General features: G+C 41.3%; 2 pseudogenes; one reads left to right on the top strand and one right to left on the bottom strand.

Annotated features, from left to right (window-relative positions):
* Positions 1 to 7403: 7403 nt before the first annotated feature.
* LOC124966230 (mediator of RNA polymerase II transcription subunit 28-like) lies at positions 7404 to 8577 on the bottom strand (annotated as a pseudogene).
* A 183-nt stretch (positions 8578 to 8760) lies between these two features.
* Positions 8761 to 10212, top strand: LOC124966229 (activating transcription factor 7-interacting protein 2-like; annotated as a pseudogene).
* Positions 10213 to 23067: the final 12855 nt, after the last annotated feature.

Below are 23067 nucleotides of genomic sequence, written 5' to 3'. Positions count from 1 at the left end.
TAGCTCATTGGATCCCAAAATCCTTTGGGCTGTCTCTACCATAATTTCACTAAACTGGGACCCCCCACCAAGACTGAGGGGAAACAGCTAGTTTTTTATTTGACCGTGGCCCGGCCTTAGTATGGTCTAGATCTCAAGATGGCCACCAAAGGGCACTCACGACCATTTGCAAGCTTGTCTTTTTGGAATTTGGTGCTCGCCCTGCCCTTCCTTCCACCTGTTCCACCACCCAAGTTCTCCCCGGGGGTGGGCCCAAACCCCTCCCACTCCATGCTCCACCAGAATTCCCCTCCTCTTCCTGTCCTCCTCCTGCAAACCCACCTCCTCCCCCTGTGGATGCAGCTCCTCCTCTTCCTCCTCAGAGTCCTCCCACCTCCCATCTGGAATGTCCCTCCACCCAGTCTGTTCCCTCCTCCTCTATTGGCGCTCTCGCACAGGATCTCATCAGAACTTCCCACCGCCTAACCCAGAGCTCCTTCTCCTTTGGAGGTGGCTGGAGCAGAGGGCCTTGTGTGAATCCAAGTTCCAGTCTCACTCCAGGATCTTTCCCAGATTGAGAACCATTTAGGGTCTTTCTCTGCTGACTCCTCTACTTATATTAACAAATTTAGATATCTTTCCCAGACTTATGCAGGGCTTTCTTCCGCTCTCACCTCAGACTAACCACCCTGCATCCAACAGGCACCATTAGATCTTACCAGCCAAATCCATCTAACGGACATGACTCTCCCATAGGTGAAAAAAAAAAAAAAAAAAAAAAAGCCTTTTACCAAAACTCCAACAAAGTAATAATTAACAGCTGTGTCATTTTTCCAGGACTCTTGTTTTTTTCTTAAATTCTATATTTTTTGAGCTCATATCATTAATGTTTTGATCAGTCCTATTTTTACTGAACTCGAGTTTTTGAGTATCTGTTACATTACAATGGAAATCTCACCTATAAAAACTACAAGGTCTTTGTTTTTGTGTTATGTGCATATCATGTTGTCTATTTTATGTCCAAAAATTGTGCACATGATATCATGACTTACCTCACAAGTCTCCAGGTAGTCAAGTTTAAAAATGTTAATTGACATTAATCATTTGTTTTCGAACTTGTCTCCTACGGGAAAAAGACCACAAATACTGCTCAATATACCTATCTGATATCTTGGTTTTTACAATAAAATAAGGATTTGACATGTGTGGGATTACTCAAATGTGTTTCTTGGAAACATCTAATTAATTTACAGGGTGTTGCCACTGGCATCCTTGTGCAACCAACTGGACCTTCCTACAGACTGGTGGCATATCTCTCCAGGCAGCTTGATTCTACCATTCTTGGGTTGCTACCATGTCTCTGGACACTGGCAGCAGCAGCTGAATTAACTAAGCTCTAAAACTCACCCAACCAATAACTGTGTTTTCCACCCATTGACTACAGGACCTCTTAAGCCATAAATTCCTTCCACTCCCACAGGTGCTGGAGGCCCTGTGTTCACCTCGTGAGGACCTCTTCAATTACCCACTCCCCTCACCTGACCTAACAATTTTTGTAGACTGCAGTTCTGTGCTGGGTCCCAATAGATGCTGTAGAGTCGCTTAAGCAGTAGTCACCCCTGCCTCAGTTCTGGAGGCCAATTGCCTTCCAGAAGGGATCACTTCCCAAAAGGCTGAACTCTTTGCTCTGATTAGGGATCTAATTCCATCCAAAGGTAAACAGGTTAACATCTACACAAATTCCAAATATGCCTTCTTGATTGCTCACTTACATTCAGCTATTTGGAAGGAGTGCAGATTTCTCACCACGAAGGGGTCACCAGATATGAAAGAAAATCAGAAGTTTCTAAGTATGGAATATATTCAGTAGAAGGGAAAAGAAAATGTTTCTAGGTAAGAAAGTCTGTGTGTAAGTAAAGGGCAAATTTCAACAAGTTTGCAGGTAACTAAGTTGATTATATGTACGTGAGACAATCAGTTAAATCTATTTAAGGTTTTTCCTAAGGTCAAATACTAATGTACTGATATAAACCAAAGTTTAATCTATATATTAAAATGACAAGGATTCCTTTAAAAACATCAATTTACTCTTGACATTGTGTCTGTTAAGTTTTATTCTTTATAAACGTCTTAAAATGATATTTAAGAAAGAGTGTGATGTGTGATAGCAAAAAATAGGACAACAGTGACTGAGATTGGGGTCTCTGATGACCTCATGGCTGTGGCATGCCTGGTGCCTGGGAGTGTTCCTGTGCAGGGGCACAAGATACCTGGCTGCTGTGGCAGTACCCTCCTGGGGAGGCTCTGTGCAGAAGTCCTATCAGCTCTGACATTGATCTCAGGCACACAGCTCTTGGACAGGAAGGAATTCTTTCGCTAGATAACCAGTGTTTCATTAGCTCCCTTCTCTGGTTCCTTCCCACCTTACAGCAACTTTGGACAGTGGACTTCCTTGAGAGCTACACAGAGCTCCTAACGTTGCACTTTGCAGCTGAGAAAAAGTTACATAGATGTCCTAGTCTCTGTAGCTTTCCTGAAAACAAAGAATAATGCTTACATAGTCTTTAACCTCATAATAAGACATATATAAAGATTGCTGATGTAACTCTTTAGAACTGCACTTCCATCAGAGAAGAGAGCTCCATCTGATCCCTGCTTAATCTTCAAAATCTGTGTTTATAAATATTTACTTTCTAATCCTCCTTTACTCCTCACTGAACTTGAGTATTTGATCATGCTGGTCATAGCAAAAGAGGCAAAAATCAGCTTCAGAATTAGAACATTTTACCTACGATTTGTGAAGAGCCCCGCCTTACCTGAGATAAGGCTCTGCCTCACCCTGCTGCATGTTAGAATGGCTCCAAAATAAGCCAGACTTTAGATCATTTAAAGTTGTGCTCAAAGTTTGATGCTTGTTGTAAAGATTACTGTGATCTCAAACAGGGAATATAATGAATAACTCAGCCAAAATTCAAGATAGCTATTGCACAAACTGCATGTTTTACTGTTAGTGATTCCATTTTGTATTTTCCTTGTAAACTCTATAACTGTTGCCTGATTAACTTTTGCAGAAGTATTGCTTCAAGAGCAAACACCATAAATTAACTTGAAATAGTAAGTCATCACCTATAGAACAAATATAGACCCCAATTACATAAATGGGGGCGAATAACTCTAAAGTCATAAACATTGAAATTAAAGCCCAGCTCTTACTTTATGACTGGTGAGACTAACTTCCTGGATGTTTAAGGTCAAACTTAGAAATTGAGATTAAATACAGAGGCCAAGAGAAACCAGTATTTGTTTGGCTCTTGCCCTGAGAGTCAGCCTGAATTCAGGGAACAAGAGAACTTCTCTAAGGAACTGTGTAACTCTGGGTCACACGATCTCCTGATAAGGGAGACTTATGAGGCCACTAGAGGATGAGAAGCCAATCAGTGCACCTGCTGCAGAGGAGGGTCATGGAAAAAGGGAGACATCCCTGATGCTTCCAAGGGAAGCCATCTCATCAAAGAGACCCTGCCTAACTATTGGCACTAATGGGGCTAAGAAGCTGCTCTTAAGTTCCCTACGAGTGACCCCTGTGGGAACTCAGCTGACTCTTAACAGACAGGAACAAGTCAATTCGACCAGTTTGATCTTCAACACCTAGCAAAACCAAAATATAGCCATTCATGGGCATTTAAAAGAAACAATAGTTAAATTCAACCTAAGATGTACACTTGTGTTAACCCCCCCTAGAATAAATAAAGACTGGAAGCTATGAGAGAGCTGCTAACTATCAAGAGAAACTTACTGAATCAGGAGTTTTTAGTCAGTTTAAGGCCTACAGATCCTCCTAAGCTACAAAGGTAGGTTTAATATATGCTTGCTAGTATGATTATCTAGCCCTAAGTCACAGGAATATACAGATCTCTACTAAACACAGGTTACACCAACAAGAGGACTTGGTTATGCAGTCACTGCTAACCAAAAGCTAGACCAGCAGCTCCAGAAGGCAGGGCAGGCATCTGCTGCCCCACCGGCATCCCTGCAAAGATGAATAACATTTATTGCTCAAGTTTCCTTGCAGAAATGTCGAGCCCTGGATCTGACAAAGGGGGAATATGCCTCTTCCTAAGAATGTTGTTGCTGCATCAATGAAACCGGTCTAATGGAAAAGCAACGTCGAAACTCTCAGACATCTAAATGAAAGGCTGAAGCAAGAAGAATCAAATGACCCCTGGCCAGGATGGCTGAACTCCACTCTTGTCACCTGGATGACCCCTACCCTTACTCCCCTATTTGTGATAGGATTTCTGCTCATGATTGCTCCCTGTCTTCTTAGGTTTGCCTGGAACCACATGAGTGAGGTTGCCAGGGTGACATACAACCAGATGCTCCTGCACTCTTATAGCTGCCTCCCCACTGACCTAGAACCCGAACCTTTTCTCCCCACAATGCCCCCTAGCATGCAGGAAGTAGCCAGATGGACTCCGGTGCCCTATATCACCAAAAAGTTTGGGATGTAAGGTTGAAATTTGGGCGACTATATGAGGGAGAGCAGAAGCACTGAGGCAGAGGGCAGCGAGCCAAAACCATGATCAATCAAATGGGCAAGAAAACTCCACTGACCCTTACCTCCACCTGTCACTTAGCAAGAGCCCCCGCCCATTCCGGCCTATAAAGATCCTGGGAGCTGGAGCCATGTGCAGTTTTCTCCAGCTCTCTACCCTGACCTGTACCCCGGAGGCACTGGGAATTTCGCCCAAGAGTCAAATTCCAATAAAGCTTGCTTTGGCTGCTTTCTGTCCGATTTTATTTGGCCACTAGCCGTGCCCCGAGCTTACACGTTGAACTTACATCAACTTCAGCAGTGGGAAAGTGAAGCATAAGTGAAGTCCTCCTCTTTGAAATGGCTTGCACCCCTTCTCATGCATATGGAGGTCCTGCTAACCCATCCCATTCAGGACAGAGACCAGGAGAACATTCACAGAATCCCCTTCCATTCGCATAGAGTAACCAGACCGTACAGCTCTGTGCTGTGCACAGGTGGTCAAGATCATTGCATGTGATGAAAACTATGGTATACTAATGACCAAGAGACAGGGCTAGATCCAGAAGGAAATCTTGTGTCATAACAGAAGAAAGTGAGAATTCCACTTTAATCTGAGATTTGAACAGATGTTGCATATTTAAAACAATAGGAAGCTATTTTAAAAATGAATCACTAGATAAGACAGAGCTCCCAAGAATAAAAAAAAAAATATTACACTGTGATAATAAGCTTCTGAAAGAGACTTAAGGACAATCTCCAAATATGTAAAGAGACAGAAAAATATGAAAATGGACATGGAAATTTAGAAGGTTCACATCTGACTATGTTCCAGAAAAAAAAACAGAAAATTTAAGAATGTATCAAATAAACAATTGAGAATCTTTCTAGACTGAGGCAAAGCATGTATGTTCATATGTTCAGCTTGGAATAGCTTATTGAATGGTGGACAGGATGAATTGCAAAAACAACAACAGGAAAAAAAATGTCCAGAAATCCAATTGTGAAATCTCAGAATACTAAAGATGAGAACATTGTGAAAGTTTTCCAAAAGTGTCTAGGTGTCCTAAAAACAAACAAACAAAAAAACCAGAATTAAGCTATTTTCTCTCATCAGCAATAATCAATGACAGAATACAGAAAAGTACCTTCCAAATTATAAAGTAAAATTACTTTGAACCTAGAAGTCTATACCCAGCCAATAATTATGGAAAGCATGAGGCCAGGTGTTGATATTTTTGGATAGGCAATTGACATCAAATGTCTTTTGTTAGAATAATAAGACAGGAAGTGGGAGGAAGAAAACAACAGTACTAGTTTTTGGTTTTGTTTTGTTTTGTTTTTTGTTTTTGTTGTTGTTTTATTGAAAATTTGTTATTTATTTGACAGATAACTTCTAAATTAATATAAAGAAATGACAATAATTTGTATACATACTAATTCAAAACATTTTCACTAAGTACCAAGTAGAACAATTTCCTATCTTTTCACCAAAAACACCTTTATCATTGAAAGACTGCTTCAAACTTAATTTAGGTTTTTAATCAAGAAACCTAAAGCTGCCAATCAGAGTTTCTAATCAGCATAAGATGATCAGGTTAAACCCTTATGAATAAAAAATAACTTTTAAGTTTTGACCTTACATTCCAACCAAGGGGATATGCTGGCTTCAGGCTGATCAACACAGGTCCACAAGACAAATAACCTCACAGTACAAAAACAAAATGAGTAATAAACACACACACACACACACACACACACACACACAAGGTGAGTATAAAGCATCATGTAAACTACATGTTGTGTATATTCAAGGGGAGTAATGCCTATTTCCCATGAGCATACACTGCAGCAAGGGGCACAGAAACAAGTACCATACACTAACCCACAGGCAGTGGAAGGAATGAAAGTCCTGTGCCTTGGAATGGAGCGGAGGCTTCTCGACCAGGTGGTACCCAGGCCAGACCAGGAACATGAGTGGATATGGCAGTACGTGGGGAGGGATCTTCAGGGTTGGAGAGGACCCAACAAACCAGACACAGCCACAGACCTACTGACTAGTCAGAAGACAATGGAGTGTCTGTACTGGCAGAGGGATGTGATCTAAGAAAAGTATACAACAGAGAACAGAAAACCTCCTCCAACAAGAGGGCAAATACCTTCCCCAGAGGAGCCACATGCTCTCTGTAGAGGTGAAGGAGCTGAGGATCACTCTGCAGGTCACCTCCGCCCTAAGGCCCTAGTCCCTGGCAATCAAATTCATGAGCAAGAATCTTCCTTCATGTAAACTGCCTTTTCTTCAAAAAGTAAAATAAAAACACAAGCAAACACCACAAAATTCAAAAGAAGAAGAATCAGACCAAGCTTTGACTCCTCGTACTTCACCTGTGTCCCAGCTGTCATGCTAGAGACTGAGTCTGCTTTGTTACTCACACTGGTTCATTATTGCAAGGCATCTGGAGTATCATGCTCCTAATACAGCTCCCCTCCAAACAGGCAACACCACAACACAAACTCACCTCAACAAAAGGCAGCATCCACTTAAGGATCTACTGATATTACTACACTAACAGCATATTTTAACCCTTTTTCTGACCCATTAACAAAATATCTGCACTCTGTACTACTGCTGTGGAAGCATTAGATTCCTCTTCTTGAGGTAGTTCAAAGTCTTGAGACAACAAATTTACATATTTTTCTCTACTACCATGAATGGGTAGTAATTGTAAAAGGCCTAAAACCAAACTTCTTTTCCCCTGATTCTGGAATATTGTAATTTTCCCCCCTCAGATAATAACAAACTAACAACTGGAAAAAAAAAAAAACTATATAAAAGTCATTTAAAAAATTTAAAAACAAGCAAAAAACCAAGAAAGAATCTGTGTCATCAAACTAAGTTTAAACTTTGCTACAAACAAAACAAAACCTCACTTGGTTCACCAACCCATAAGCATTTTATAAACTAATCAAGTAATTAACAGCTCATAAAAATTGGGGAAATTTTTAGGTGGAAACGAAAGTAACACCAACTCATCCCCTGGCAAATAATTCTTCTAAAATATCACATCCACACAGAGAGGTTTGGTGAAACTGTCTTCAAGAGGCTACCTCGTAGGCCAGATCCCCTTCAGTCTGCTTCAGAGGTGCAGGGATATTGGCAGAAGCCTGCTCCAGGTAGACCAAGGAGCCCTGAGGGCTTGGCTGGCTTTCTGTGCTGCACATTGATGTCCTCCAGCACCTGCTGCCAAAACCTTACCTCTGTCAAATGCTTCTGCACCAGCGCATCTTTCCGCTGCAATTCATTCCTTAGTTCTTAGATGTCCTCTTTGATAACTTGCTCCAGTTTCTGGACAGACAACTGCGATCTGTTCTGTAGAAAGAAGCATCCTGTCTGTCTTGCAGTATCTAGAAACTTCTAGATACACTGATCAACACCAGTTCGAATTTCTTCCTGATTGATGTCATTGACATAATCCTGACTCATGAGGGAAGCAAAGCAAGCCTCGAATGACAACTCCACCTTGTTCTTGGCGCACCAGGCACTGCGTGGAGAAGGGAAGCCTGGCTTGGAGGTCGCCGCGGGGTGGCAGGGGCCCAGCAGCTGCCGGGAGAACACACCGCCCAGCGGAGCCACCAGGTTTGGGATGGCGGGCGGCAGGTACCGCCACAGCACTGGTTTTGATTAACAGTGGCTCTAACACAGAGAGTAGAGGATGAGTAGGGGCCACTCCAACAAGCAGAGAGCCATCTGACCAAATTGCTGGTAGACCAAGAATTCAAGGCGTCTGATGTTGATAAAATAAGAAAAATGGGCTAGCAATATTTCAAGCTAAAATATAACTTTCTTGGCAGGGTGAGTTAAGTCCCTCATTTATATAAGTTTCACAAAGAGCTTGTAACATTGATAGATCCAGGAAGAGCAATTATAGTCAAGACTGAGAGAAACAAAACTCAAATGACCACTTCCATGTCAATCCCTGGGGGCTCTGGGGGATGACTTCCCCTAGCCTAGGCTTTGTGTCTCTGGATGAACCACTGGATCCACAGCATGGGGTACTCCACATTCTGGGTCAAATGCATGTGCCAGGTCACCGGATTGACCATTCACAGAAATACATGCAGACATGGCTGGGAGGTTGCAGATCTCAGGGATTGTAGGAGGTCTATGGCAGATTTGGCACTACTCTAGCTTTCTCTACCACCCCCTCCCTGTCATGATGTTCTGCGTTGGTTCCAGCCCAAAGACGATGGAGCCAAACAACCATGGACTGGAAACACCGAAACTGGTTTTGTTCAGTTGCCTGGGTAGGCCTCCCAATTCATGATCCTTCTTCCTCAGCTTCCCAAGTCACTGAGATTACAGGCATGCAACACCAAGCCCTTCTGAACATGTGTGTTGTAAGGATATGAAGAATGGCAAATCCTGGTAAAAGTAAATGGAAGATATCAAAAACTGTCCCCAAGAGAAAAATGCCTACAAGTTGCCAGAGCAAGCAAAGATCCTGTGAAGGCTAAGAATGTTGAAGCTTGGACACCTGCAGCAATTGGAAGTAGTGCTCCAGGTGGTGATGAGAACGTGCGCACTGGGATCAGACTAGCAACGGTGGACGTTCTGAGACTGTTGAGGCCCAGTGCACTCCAACACAATGCAGTACTCCTACAGTGGAATGGAGTGTTCCTGAGAATCTAATGAACCAATAGAAGGCTTGTTGATTCAAACACGACTGGAATACACTGGGGAACAAGGTGTGTGTCATGACCAGAAGCCAAGAAAAATGAGATTCTCCCAGCAAATTGTTTATATAAAAGGTAGAAGATTCACAGAACACTTTTTAAAAATATTTTTAGTTGTCATTGGACCTTTATTTTATTTATTTATATGCAGTGCTGAGAATCAAACCCACTGCCTCACACATGTAGGCAAGTGCTCTACCACTAAGCCACAAACCCAGCCCCCAGAACACTACTGAAACGCATCTGAATATCAGACAAAAGGAACAGAAACCTTTTTTTTGAACCAGAAGAGAATTGTAATCTAAAATCCATTTTCTGCCCACCCATTATATTGAGTGGTATAGTTCAAAAACCTTGAATAAGAGAATTCACAAATGCTCTCTCCTTTAGAAGCAAACTCCAGAATCACTTGATAAAAGGCAAAATAACATTTTAAATCTAGACTAATGTTTTGTACCTGTAGAGAAAACACTTACTTGATGAATTCGTTTAATTCTTCCAACTACTGCTAATATTCTGAAAACAGAAGAATCCAGCAGAACCTGTCACTCCAGCATTTCAAATTATAAAATTATAGACTCAGAGTTGCAGTCCTTACTTGACATTGATAGTATGAATCAAAAGAAGAAGATGCTTTCAGAAAACAAAATGTTAGACTCATGAAAACATCAGAGTCGGTTAATGAAATATTTGTGTAGCTCTGGAAAATCAAACAGCAGCTCTGGAACAGGTCAGACATTTGATTCTGTAGCACAAATTACAAGCTATTTGATAAAAAAAAAAATCTGAATGAACACATTGGGAATAAACATGAAGCAATAGCTGACGAACCCTTTACGAAAATAGCAAGACTTCAAAGACATGTCAGAACGGCATTATTACCTCAAAGGAATCGTTTGGAGCCAAACACATTATCCAGTAACACAGTCTGTAAGGCTGCAAATCCAGACCATGAATTTGAGTAAGAATTAAGAGTGAGTTAATTGTCCAGAAGATATGGTGACTACTGCTGGGTGAGGTGGCACACGCCTGCAATCCCAGCAGCTTGGGAGGCTGAGGCAAGAGAGTCACAGGTTAAAAAACCAGTCTCAGCAAGTGAGTGAGACCTTTTCTCAAAATGAAAAAAATAAAATGGGCTGGGGATATGGCTCAGTGGGATAGCCCCCTGTGTTCAATCCTAGTGGAACAAAAAAGAGGGAAGAAAGAAAGAAAGAAAAGTGATTTCTGTTAACTGTGAACCTTCTACCCCTCAGGGAAAGCAAGTGAAAGATCAATTTGTCATCAGTTTGGGTGGAGTTTGTTTCTGAAATGATGATGATGTTATGTTGATTTCTGTTAAAAGTCGTGATTTGACAATTCCAATTCTATCAAATCCAACAGATATTAGAAAAATCACATCAGGAAATTCCAACGATTCAACCTAGTGCCATGACTGAAGTTAGGGCCATAGAGAAGAAGCTTCATTCTCTTACTGATCCGACAAGAGGGCTCTCCAACTGCAACACAGAAGAAACTCCAGGACCCACTAGAGCTCTGACAGCTGTTTCAAGCTCAAAAGAAAACCCCCAGTGGCCGCACATGCAGTCAAGGTTTCGGTTCCTTGGAGCGCCTGCCCCTCTCCCAGAACCCGCTCCCTGAACTGGAGAACATGCTCCCCCCACGCCCAGAGACCAGAGCTCAGAGTGACTGTGCTGAGACAGGGGCGTCATCCTGACTTGGAACCTCCTCAAGATCAACCTAGGTGCACACTGGAGGAAAGCTACCATCTCTTCCTGGGCCTTGAGAACTCACTAAGTGGGTTTGGAAGAAAATTGGAAAGATTAAAAAATGACTGCTTGGGCAGGGATTGTGGCTCAGTGGCACGTATGAGGCAGTGGGTTCGATTCTCAGCACCACATATAAATAAATGAATACAATAAAGATCCATCAACAACTAAAAAAAAAAATTAAAAAAAACTGCATTATCTCTGTTTTTGACTTCAACAAATATTATTTTACTGTTCAGGTAAAAGTTTTTTTGGGTGTTATGGGTCATTTTGTTTTTGTTTTCTTTTTGTATGTATATATTTGTTTTTTTGGCACCACAGATTGAACCCGGGGGCACTTAACCTCTGAACCATACTCCCAGACCCATTTTTAAAAATTTTTTCCATTTTGAGACACGGTCTTGCTAAGTTGCTAAATTTCTGAGGATAGCTTTTAAATTGCAATCCTTCTGTCTCAGTCTCCCAAACTGAGATTGGGAGATTACAGGGATTAAAGGTGTGCACACACCTGGCTGATCATTCTGTGATACAAAGTCTATTCGTGGGTTTTCTGAAAATATTACCTAAAAAAAAATCTTCAAAATTATGTAGTGTATTATGTTTTTTCATATTTGAGTTGTTTCCCAATGTTACTCTAACACTACTTGCCATTTAACAGGGCCAGTTCAGATGGTGAACCCTTTGGTGTGGGGATTGTCCATATACTGTAAGTAGCTTGTACCTTTATTAATTTGATTTACATTAAGCACGTACTCTCCATGTGTGGGTTCTCACAAATACACTATGATGAAGCTCGAGTTGTGGCTCAGTGGTACAGCACTTGCCTGGCATGTGTGAGGCCATGGGTTCAATACTCACCACATATAAGTAAATAAGATCCACTGACAACTAAAATAATATTTTAAAAACAATACACTATGGTAGACCCATGTTGCTAAGACATTGTGAACAATTGATTTGGAGTCTGGAGCTGCTTTTATCAGAAGCCCTAGGCTACAAATTGCCACCATTTCCTCTACTGACAATCAGCATTTGAGAACTTCCTTGTGGTCAGTTGAGCTATAGGAAAGTTGGCCCTTTATTGAGGCCAGATTATCCCTGGGGTACACCTCCACCAAGGTTTCATAAAAATTCTGTTCGAATTCTCTGGGCTATGAATTTGTGCCTCTCCTCTTTATTTTCTTTTTGGCTGTCAGTTATTTGGGGAAATAGTCTGGAGGTTTCCCCAAAGTCTGTTTGTATGTGTCTGTATAAAATTTGTTAAACGTTGTGTGCTATGTACACAAAGCATTGTGCACCCACACTATTTCAGTGGTGGAAGTGTCCACCATAGACTTAAGGGTTTAGGTTGCTGATTCCCTAAATGCCACCCTTTGCAAATGTCCCGGCTGCTGTCACTACTCTAATGGGCAGGTCTGGTGGAACCTCACTGAGGGCACACTGAAGTGAAGACCAAGCACCCAAGAAACAGAGCACATGGTCGCCTGGAGAAATGGAGGTCAAGGCCCAGGGAGACAAGCCTTGTGGGCAGTTATAACTGAGATACTGAGAAAACAGAATAAAAGACATGGAATTGCAGCGGGGTGGAATGAGAATCAATCTTCCTAAGGGAAAACCTGACCCTGAGATGAATGTATCTATTGACATTCATTTCACTCACAGTGAATACTCATGTTTTGCTGCAGAAATACTAACAAGTTTGATAAGGGTGTTGCCTTAGACCCTGCAGTATGGGTAAGTTAAATTCTCATGGGTTTTGAAAAGGTGCCTTATTGTGTGACAGAGGAGATGTGCAGGACTGTAAAGTGAAAGTAAGAAGCTAATTCCTGGATCCAAGATGGTGGACTAGAGGGAGGCTGCGTTCCTTGTCGCTCCGTAACTCCGGTTTCAAACAGAGGATATCTGTTTCTTGGTGAGGCAGTTTTTGCTGCTTATTGATCCCCTGCTGTTTACCCCATTTGTCTGCTGTGATCACCTGCAGTCTGCCAGCATATCAATGCCTTTTTTGAGTGCAGACTGCTCACTGTCAGGCATCTATCATCCGCCATTTGCCTGCCTCTTGCCTGTCCATTGCCTGCCTTACACCTATCCATCACCCACCGCCCGAGGTTCGCCTCCCAATTCTCCAAAAACAGTCAGCAAACTGATTGACGACTGCCAGTGGAGCGCCAGCTGCCTGCTGTTGCCTGGAAGTTCATTGTCAAAGTACCTGCAGGTTTGATTACACGTGGCTGCCGCCATTTTGAGACAACAGCCAGGTCCTATAGGACCCCTGGCCGAACTGACTGAGCCCTGTGTCCAGGATCCCTCAGCCCAACCGATCACTCCCTGCCTCCGGGCCCCTCACATCAACTGACTGCTCCCTGCCGCCAGGACCCCCAGTCCGACTGACTGCGCCCTATCAACAAGACCCCAGACCAACTGATTGCACCCAGCATCCAGGATCCTGCAACCACACCAAGCACACCCAACCTCCAGGACCCCTGCCTGACCAACTGCACCCTGCCTCCAGGACCTCCAGCTGACCACGTTCACACCCCAAGCTGCAGCTCCCCATTTGCGAACACATTTGGAAGCCAGAGCGGCCATCTTGGATAATCCTGGAAGCCATAGCTCTGATCTTTAGGTGGGGCAAATTCCATCCTGAGACGCCTGCTTTGAGACTTGAAGCTCATTGTCAGGTACCTCTCATGCATCAGGCTATTAAAGACTGGGAGGTTTGAATACTATATGACTGTTATACTGTAGATTTTCTTTTTTTTCCTTATTGAAAAATTTTAAGTTTTTATTTCTTTACTTTTCTTGCTCTCTTTTCCTTTTGTTTACCTATTCCCTCAGAGTCTCTTTCTCCCTTTTTGAATGCTAACATCCAATTTCTTTTGATTACATTCTCACCCTTTCTATTATCTAGAACTTCTGTATATTCTTTTTTTATCCCATTAACAGCTTCATTCTACATCCCTCTGCATCCTCTTTGTCCTCCATTAGAAACTGCAGACCTTATTGCAAATCTGTTTGTTATACTTAAGATAATAATTGAACTCATTCTGTCTATTATGACAATATTGTTATTGTCCTCATAGGGGCTATTTGGTCTAGGATTGCATAGTGTCTAAATTGGGCACTGCTAATATTGATCTCCCCTTAAAGAAAGGGTTTTGGAAACCTATAGGGCCACTATAAGCCTATAGGGGGGAATCTGCAATACCCCAGATCTGCACTGCTAGAGGGGAAGATACATGAACAACATGAAAAAACAAGGGAAGAAAATGATCCAAACAAATCTAGATTATATATATTTTTTTTTCTTTTTTTTTTTTGCGGTGCTGGGGATCGAACCCAGGGCCTTGTGTTTGCAAGGCAAGCACTCTACCGATTGAGCTATCTCCCCAGCCCTAGATTCTATATTAATAGAATCCAATGACAGTATGTTAGAAGAAATATCAGAAAAGGACTTCAGATTATACATGATTAAGATGATTTGTGAAGCAAAGGATGAGAGATAAGAGAGCAAATACAGGCAATGAATGATCATACCAATAAGCAGTTGAAAGAGCAACTGCAGAAAGCAAAAGATCATTTCAACAAACAGAGATTCTAAAAAAAAAAAAAAAAAAAAAAAAAAAAAAAAAAAAAAAAAAAAGGAAATCCTTGAAATGAAGGAAACAATAAACCAAATAAAAAACTCAATGGAAAGCATCACCAAAAGACTAGACCACTTGAAAGACAAAACCTCAGACAATGAACACAAAATATTTATCTTGAAAATAAAGTTGCCCAAACAGAGAAGATGGTAAGAAATCATGGACAGAATCTCCAAGAACTATGGGACATCATTAAAAGACCAAATTTAAGAATTACTGGGATTGTGGAAGGCACAGAGATACAAACCAAAGGAATGAACAACCTCTTCAATGAAATAATATCAGAAAATTTCCCAAGCCTGAACAATGAAATGCAAAATCAATTACAAGAAGCATACAGAACACGAAATACACAAAATCACAACAGATCCACACCAAGGCACATTATAATGAAAATGCCTAACATTCAAAATAAAGATAGGATTTTGAAGGCCGCGAGAGAAAAGCACCAGATTACATATAGGGGGAAACCAATACGTATAGCAACAGAATTCTGAACCCAGACTCTAAAAGCTAGAAGGGCCTGGAACAACATATTTCAAGCTCTGAAAGAACATGTTTGTCAACCAAGAATCCTATACCCAGCAAAATAAACCTTCAAATTTGAAGATGAAATAAAATCCTTCCATGATAAAATAAGTTAAAAGAATTTACAAATAGAAAGCCTGCAACTACAGAATGTTCTCAACAAAATATTCCATGAGGAGGAAATGAAAAACAACAATGTAGGTCAGCAAAGGGAGGAACTACCTTAGAGAAAAACCCACTCAAAGGAGAAACCAAGCCAAGTTAAAAACCGAAAATTAGCCCAAATAAAAGGGAATACAAATCATATCTCAATAACAACCCTGAACGTTAATGGCCTAAACTCATCAATCAAAAGACATAGACTGGCAGAATGGATTAAAAAGAAAGACCCAACAATATGCTGCATGCAAGAGACTCATCTCATAGAAAAAGACATCCACAGACTAAAGGTGAAAGGATGGGAAAAAACCTACCATGCACATGGACTCAGTACAAAAGTGGGGGTTTCCATCCTTATAGCAGATAAAGTGGACTTGAACCAAAGTCAGTCAGAAGGGATAAAGAAGGACACTTCATACTGCTTAAGGGAACCATAAATCAGAAAGATATAACGATCGTAAATATTTATGCCCCAAATAATGGTGCTTCCCTGTACATCAAACAAATCCTTCTCAATTTCAGGAATCAAATAGACCATAACACAATAATTCTGGGTGATTTTAACACACCGCTGTCACCACTGGATAGATCTTCTAAACAAAAACCAACCAAAGAAACCATAGAACTCAGTAACACAATCAATAACCTAGACTTAATAGATATATATAGAATATTCCATCCATCAACAAGCAAATTCACTTTTTTCTCAGCAGCACACGGAACCTTCTTGAAAATAGACCATATGTTATGCCACAAAGCAGCCCTTAGGAAATGCAAAAAAATAGAGTTACTACCTTGTGTTCTATCAGATCATAATGGAATGAGAGTAGAAATCAATGACAAAATAAAAAACAGAAATTACTCCAACATCTGGAGACTAAATAATATGCTATTGAATGAAACATGGATAACAAAAAACATCAGGGAGGAGATAAAAAAATTCTTAGAGGTCAATGAGAATGATGATACAACATATCAAAATCTCTGGGACACTATGAAAGTGGTACTAAGAGGAAAATTCATTGCATGGAGCGCATTCCAGAAAAGAATGAAAAGTCAACAACTAAATGACCTAACATTACAGCTCAAAGTCCTAGAAAAAGAAGAACAGAATAACAGCAAAAGTAGTAGAAGACAGGAAATAATTAAAATCAGAGCTGAAATCAATGAAATTGAAACAAAACAATTCAAAAAATTGACAAAACAAAAAGTTGGTTCTTTGAAAAAGTAAACAAAATAGACAAACCCTTAGCCACACTAACAAAGAGAAGAAGAGAAAACTCAAATTACTAAAATTCGTGATGAAAAAGGAAATATCACAAAAGACACCACAGAGATACATAACATAATGAGAAGCTACTCTGAAAATCTGTATTCCAACAAAATAGAAACTACTGAAGACATTGACAAATTTCTAGAGACATACGCTCCTCCCAAACTGAACCAGGAGGACATACACAGTTTAAACAGATCAATATCAAGCAATGAAATAGAAGAAGTCATTAAAAATCTACTCCAAGAAAAGCCCAGAACCAGATGGATTCTCAGCTGAGTTCTACAAGATCTTCAAAGAAGAACTCATTCCAATACTTCTCAAAGTATTCCAGGAAATAGAAAAGGAGGGTACCCTACCGAACTCATTCTATGAAGCTAATATCACCCTCATACCCAAACCAGGAAAAGACACATCAAGGAAAGAAAATTTTAGACCAATATCCTTGATGAATATAGAGGTAAAGATCCTTAACAAAATATTGGGAAACCATATCCAAAAACATATTAAGAAAATTGTGCACCACGATCAAGTGGGGTTCATCCCTGGAATGCAAGGATGGTTTAACATCCATAAATCAAAAAACGTAATCCATCATGTCAATAGACTTAAGGATAAGAATCATATAGTTATTTCAATTGACGCAGAAAAAGCATTCAACAAAATACAACACCCCTTCATGCTCAAAACACTAGAAAAAATAGAGATAGTAGGAACATAACTGAACATTGTAAAGGCTATTTATGATAAGCCCATGGCCAACATCATTCTTAATGGAGAAAAACTGAAAGCATTCCCTTTAAAAACAGGAACAAGGCAGGGATGTCCTCTTTCACCACTTCTATTTAACATCGTTCTTGAAATACTAGCCAGAGTAATTAGACAGACTAAAGAAATTAAAGGGAACCGAATAGGAAAAGAGGAACATAAGCTGTCACTATTTGTTGATGACATGATTCTATATTTAGAGGGTCCAAAAACCTCCTCCAGAAAACTCCTAGACCTCATGAATGATTTCAGCAAAATAGCAGGCTATAAAATCAACATGAATAAATCCAAAGCATTTTTATACACAAGCAATGAAACATCTGAAAGGGAAATGAGGAAATCAACTCCATTTGCAATAGCCTCAAAATAAATAAAATACTTGGGAATCAATCTAACAAAAGAGGTGAAAGACCTCTACAATGAGAACTACAGAACACTAAAGAAAGAAATTAAAGAAAAGCTTAGAAGATGGAAAGATCTCCCATGTTCTTGGACAGGCAGAACTAATATGGTCAAAATGGCCATACTACCAAAAGTGCTATAGAGATTCAATGCAATTCCAATTAAAATCCCAATGATGTACCTTACAGAAATAGAGCAAGCAATTATGAAATTCATCTGGAAGAATAGGAAACCCAGAATAGCTAAAGCAATCCTTAGCAGGAAGAGTGAAGCAGGGAGTATCACAATACCAGAACTTCAACTATACTACAAAGCAATAGTAGCAAAAATGGCATGGTATTGGTACCAAAATATACAGGTAGATCAATGGTACAGAAGAGAGGACACGGACACAAACTCAAATAAATACAATTTTTTCATACTAGACAAAGGTGCCAAAAATATGCAATGGAGAAAAAATAGCCTCTTTAACAAATGGTGCTGGGAAAACTGGAAATCCATATGCACCACAATGAAACTAAACCCCTCTCTCACCTTCAACTCAACACAAAACTCAACTCAAAATGGATCAAGGACCTCAGAATCAGACCAGAGACCCTTCATCTTGTAAAAGAAAAAGTAGGTCCAAATCTTCAACATGTCGACTTAGGATCACTTCCTTAACAGAACTCCCATAGCACAAGAAATAAAAGCAAGAATCAATAACTGGGATAAACTCAAACTAAAGTTTTCTCTCAGCAAAGGAAACTATCAGCAGTGTGAAGAGAGAACCTACAGAGTGGGAGAAAATCTTTGCCACTCATACTTCAGATAGAGCACTCATCTCCAGAATATATAAAGAACTCAAAAAACTCTACACCAAGAATACAAATAATCCAATCAACGAATGGGCTAAGGAAATGAAGACACTTCACAGAAGAAGATCTACAAGCAATCAACAGATATATGAAAAATGTTCAACATCTCTAGTAATAAGAGAAATGCAAATCAAAACTACACTAAGATTCCATCTCACCCCAATTAGAATGGCAATTATCAAGAACACAAGCAACAATAGGTGTTGGTGAGGATGTGGGGAAAAAGGTACACTCATACATTGCTGGTGGGGTTGCAAATTAGTGCAGCCACTCTGGAAGCAGTGTGGAGATTCCGCAGAAAGACTGGAATGGAACCGCCATTTAACCCAGCTATCCCACTCCTTGGCCTATACCCAAAGGACTTAAAATCAGCATACTACAGAGATACAACCACATCAATGTTCATAGGTGCTCAATTCACAATAGCCAGATTGTGGAACCAACCTTGATGTCCTTCAGTTGATGAATGGATAAAGAAACAGTGGTACATAAATATATATACACAATGGAATATTACTCAGCCATAAAGAATAACAAAATTATGGCATTTGCAGGCAAATGGATGAAATTGGAGACTATCATGCTAAGTGAGATAAGCCAATCTCAAAAAAACCAAAGGATGAATGATCTCACTGATAAGCGGCTGATGACACATAGGGAGAGGGGCAAGAATGGAGGAAGCAGGGACTGTATAGAGGGAAAAGGGTGGGAGGGGAGGGGAGGAAGGAAAACATAACAGAATGAATCAAAAACTATTACCCTATGTAGATGTATGATTACACAAATGGAATGCCTTTACTTCATGTACAAACAGAAACAACATGTATCCAATTTGTTTATAATAAAAACAAATTAAAAAAAAAAAAAAAAAAAAAGCAGCAGCAGCTAATTCCTTGCAACTCCAAGTGCTGACCATGGACCAACAGGCACAGCATCCCCTGAGTGTTTCTTAGAATTCCAGAACTGTGGGTCCTAAGCCAGGCATGATATGAAGAATCTGCCCTTTTATAAGCTCCCCAGATGATTTTCAGTAAGGTTTGAGAATCACTAGGCAAAAACACAGTTCCTGCTAATCTGAACACTGCCCTTGATAAATACCTCATTGGGACAAGCTCCCTTAAGTGACAAATCCAGCTGGGTGGGTGGCACACACCCACAATCCCAGCTACTCAGGTGGTTGAGGTGGCAGAACCCCGAGTTGGAACGCAGCCTAGGCGATTTAGCCAGACTGTCTCAAAATAATTTTTTAAAGAGTTCAGCCTTTCACAGATTATATTGAATAATGGCAGACTCAGATTTATAGAAATTTCCCAAACTCAACAAAATGAAAAGAAAGTCACTGACGAGGAGAGTGGCACCACTCTTACAACGGGGACTGGGGCTGTAGTTCAGTAGCCGCGTGCTCCCTCAGCATGCAGAAGGCCCTGGACTCGATCCTAAGCACCCCCAGATGTAACGCCGCTCAGGGACGAGCGCCTCTGCACCCGGACCTGGGTTCGATCCCCAGCCAGCACCAAAAGAGAAAAAAGTATGCAGAAATAGTTTGGGCAATACTAAAAGAGCAACCGGGATCTTTGGCACTCTCTGCTGTCAGATGGAAGTGCCATGATGGAAAAAAGCCACCTGGAAGAAATTCTAAAAAACTTCATTGGTATGTTCAGACCTGGGTGGCAAAGAAGGCTGCTCTGAATAAAGACACATAAAATTCCTCTAAGAGTCCTTCTACTTCATTCGAGAGATACTACTTCAGTTAGAAAAGACAAGTGGCCAATATTTATTAAGGCATGTCTACCTTTGATCTTATCAAACAAATTATTGGTAAAACTTTTCAAAAGCCTATGTATAAGCCAGGCATGGTGCTGTACACCTATAATCCCAGGGTCTTGGGAGGCCGAGGCAGGAGGATTGCAAGTTTGAGGCCAACCTCAGCAACTTAGTGAGGACCTAAACAAGACTGCAAGACCCTGTCCAAAACAAAACAAAATACCTGGGGATGTGGCTCAGTTGTTAAGTGCTCCTGGGTTCACTCCCTGGTACAAAACAAACACAAAAATTTACAGGAATGTTAAATAGATCTTCCTAACATCTCTAAATGCCTATCTGAGAACTATACTTCTAGAAGATGGAGTTGTAGGGAATGGTTTAACCTACCTAAAATCTTTTTTTTAAAAGCTGAACAAAATGTATAAACTGTTGATGTTGAAGATGGACAGATAGTAAAACAGGCAGTTATGACAACGGGTCCCCTAAAGGCCACTCCCTAAGATTAATTGGTAGGAACATTCAGCCAATGCTCTGTCCTCACATGGTGGGAAGGGTACAGCAAGTAGACCTGAGTGAAGGCTATATAGACTCAGGATGAAGAGGGCTCAGCCAGCTGGGAAGTCTTGGACTGATCCAAGAACTGTAACACTTCCAGATGTCCAGCAGAGGCAGACCAAGGGCCTTGGCACTTTTTAACTACCCACTCAGCACAGATGGTAATCAATGACCCTGCCTTGGGGTCTATCAACTCCTAGACTAGCATACCTGCATGACAACCTACTGTTAGGTCCCCTCTCACCGGACGAGAGCTGCTTTTCTTCTCACTTAAATAACCTACTCTTTTTTTGTGGTGCTGGGGATTAAACCCAGGGTCTTGTGCATGTGAGGCAAGCACTCTACCAACTGAGCTGTATCCCCCTAACCTCCTCTTAACTCTCACCTTCTGTTGTCTATGGGTTTCATTCTTTGGATTCACAAGAAGAGAACCTGGAAGGAAGGCAGGGTGTGTGGCCGGGCTGCTGCAAAGCAGGCATCTACCTGCTCTGCATGCTGAGTGGGGTCCTGCTGGCCGAGGGCACCCTGCAGTGAAGACCTGCACTGCTGCAGAGGGCACCCGCAGAGGCCGGGAATCCAGATTCAAATGGACACCGTGCAGGGGGAGACTGACCCCCGAGAACGGGAAACACGAGGTGAGTACTATGACATCCCCCAGATAATTGCATTGCTTCCAGGTGTCACGTACAATCGGGATGAAAGTCAAAGAACAGAAAACTTTTAAGGAGCTGGTTCTGAGAAGGCCTGTGAACCCAAGAAACCTTCATTCAGGCTGATTAGGAAAAAAGGGAGAAAATATGCTACCAATAGACAGAATGAGAGAGGCAACACTAGTCATCAAGGGCAAAAAAAAAAAAAATATATATATATATATACATGCGCGCGCACACACACACGCACACACACACACAATAGCCTTTCTGGAAATAAATCTGATAACCTAGATAAAATGGGAGAACTTTTTTGAAAGAATCAGACTACAAAAGGTTACTCATGAAACCCAGAACTGTTTTATGACTATTAGAGAGATGGAATTTGTAATTTAAGCCAAGCATTTATGTTACTATTGCTTGTTAACGAACATACTTTGAAATGACTACCTTTCTAGCCTTTGTTAGATCTTAATTCTATCTTGGCAGATATTCAGTAAGACCTTAAAAGAACGTTTCTGGGTGTACTGAGCAGGCTGTTCTCCACGTGCGGGTTTCCAGCAGTCTGAACATGACTCAGCTTGGTGTCTGTGCTTTGGGTGCTTATTTCCTGGTATTCTGAGCTCCATGGATTGGCATTCTGGGATCGTGAACTTTGGAAACTTCTTGGCCTCAAGTTTCTCCTGCCCCATATTCCATGCTTCTGGAATTTCCGTTGTTGTGTTGGACCCACAGACATTTCCCCACAGGCACTTGGTATACACCACCACCACCGCCTTGTACTTCGGTGTGTGTTATGTGTGTTTGTGTAGATGGACTTCACTTTCTCACTTATTCTTCCCTAGTGTGTCCATTACATTGATGAACTTGCTGAAGACACTGTCTCTATTACTGTTTGCATTCCTTGTATTTCCACTTGATTTCAGGAATCAGGCAAGGCTTAAGTTTTGTTGTGGCTGGTTACCCAAGTTCACCACTAGTGACTTTGAGGTGAGTGCTGGTTTTCCAACGCAGTCACCTCAGCATCCAGGTCCTCTTCAGGTTTAGGTAACCCCTGTGGGTTATTCCTCAGGGTCACTCTAGTTCTACAAAAATATTCTCACTCAAATATCTTATGAAGGACTTACCACTCACCGGTGCATTGTTGCATTAAGCAATGGATCCCGCAACCCCCACTCCACTACTCCCACGACCCTTTACACAGTCCTCCCACCCTGCTGCTCCTTCACTACCCCTCTGGAAGCCATGTCTCCACTCCACACCCTCCCCATCCTTGAGCCTCCTCCTCCTCTTCCACCTAACACTCCGGTGTTTTCACACCCTGCCTTCTCTGGTCCACAGGAAGTGCCGGGGGCAGGAACGATGTCTTGCCATTCACACATCCCTGGGTCTAGCGGCAACTGGTTCCAGGACAGCTACACACAACTGTGCACACACGTTCACTGACGGAGCGC

Source organism: Sciurus carolinensis, chromosome 16 (assembly GCF_902686445.1).
Source record: "Sciurus carolinensis chromosome 16, mSciCar1.2, whole genome shotgun sequence".
Taxonomy (NCBI): Eukaryota; Metazoa; Chordata; class Mammalia; order Rodentia; family Sciuridae; genus Sciurus; species Sciurus carolinensis.
This window is presented reverse-complemented; position numbering and strand designations above follow the sequence as displayed.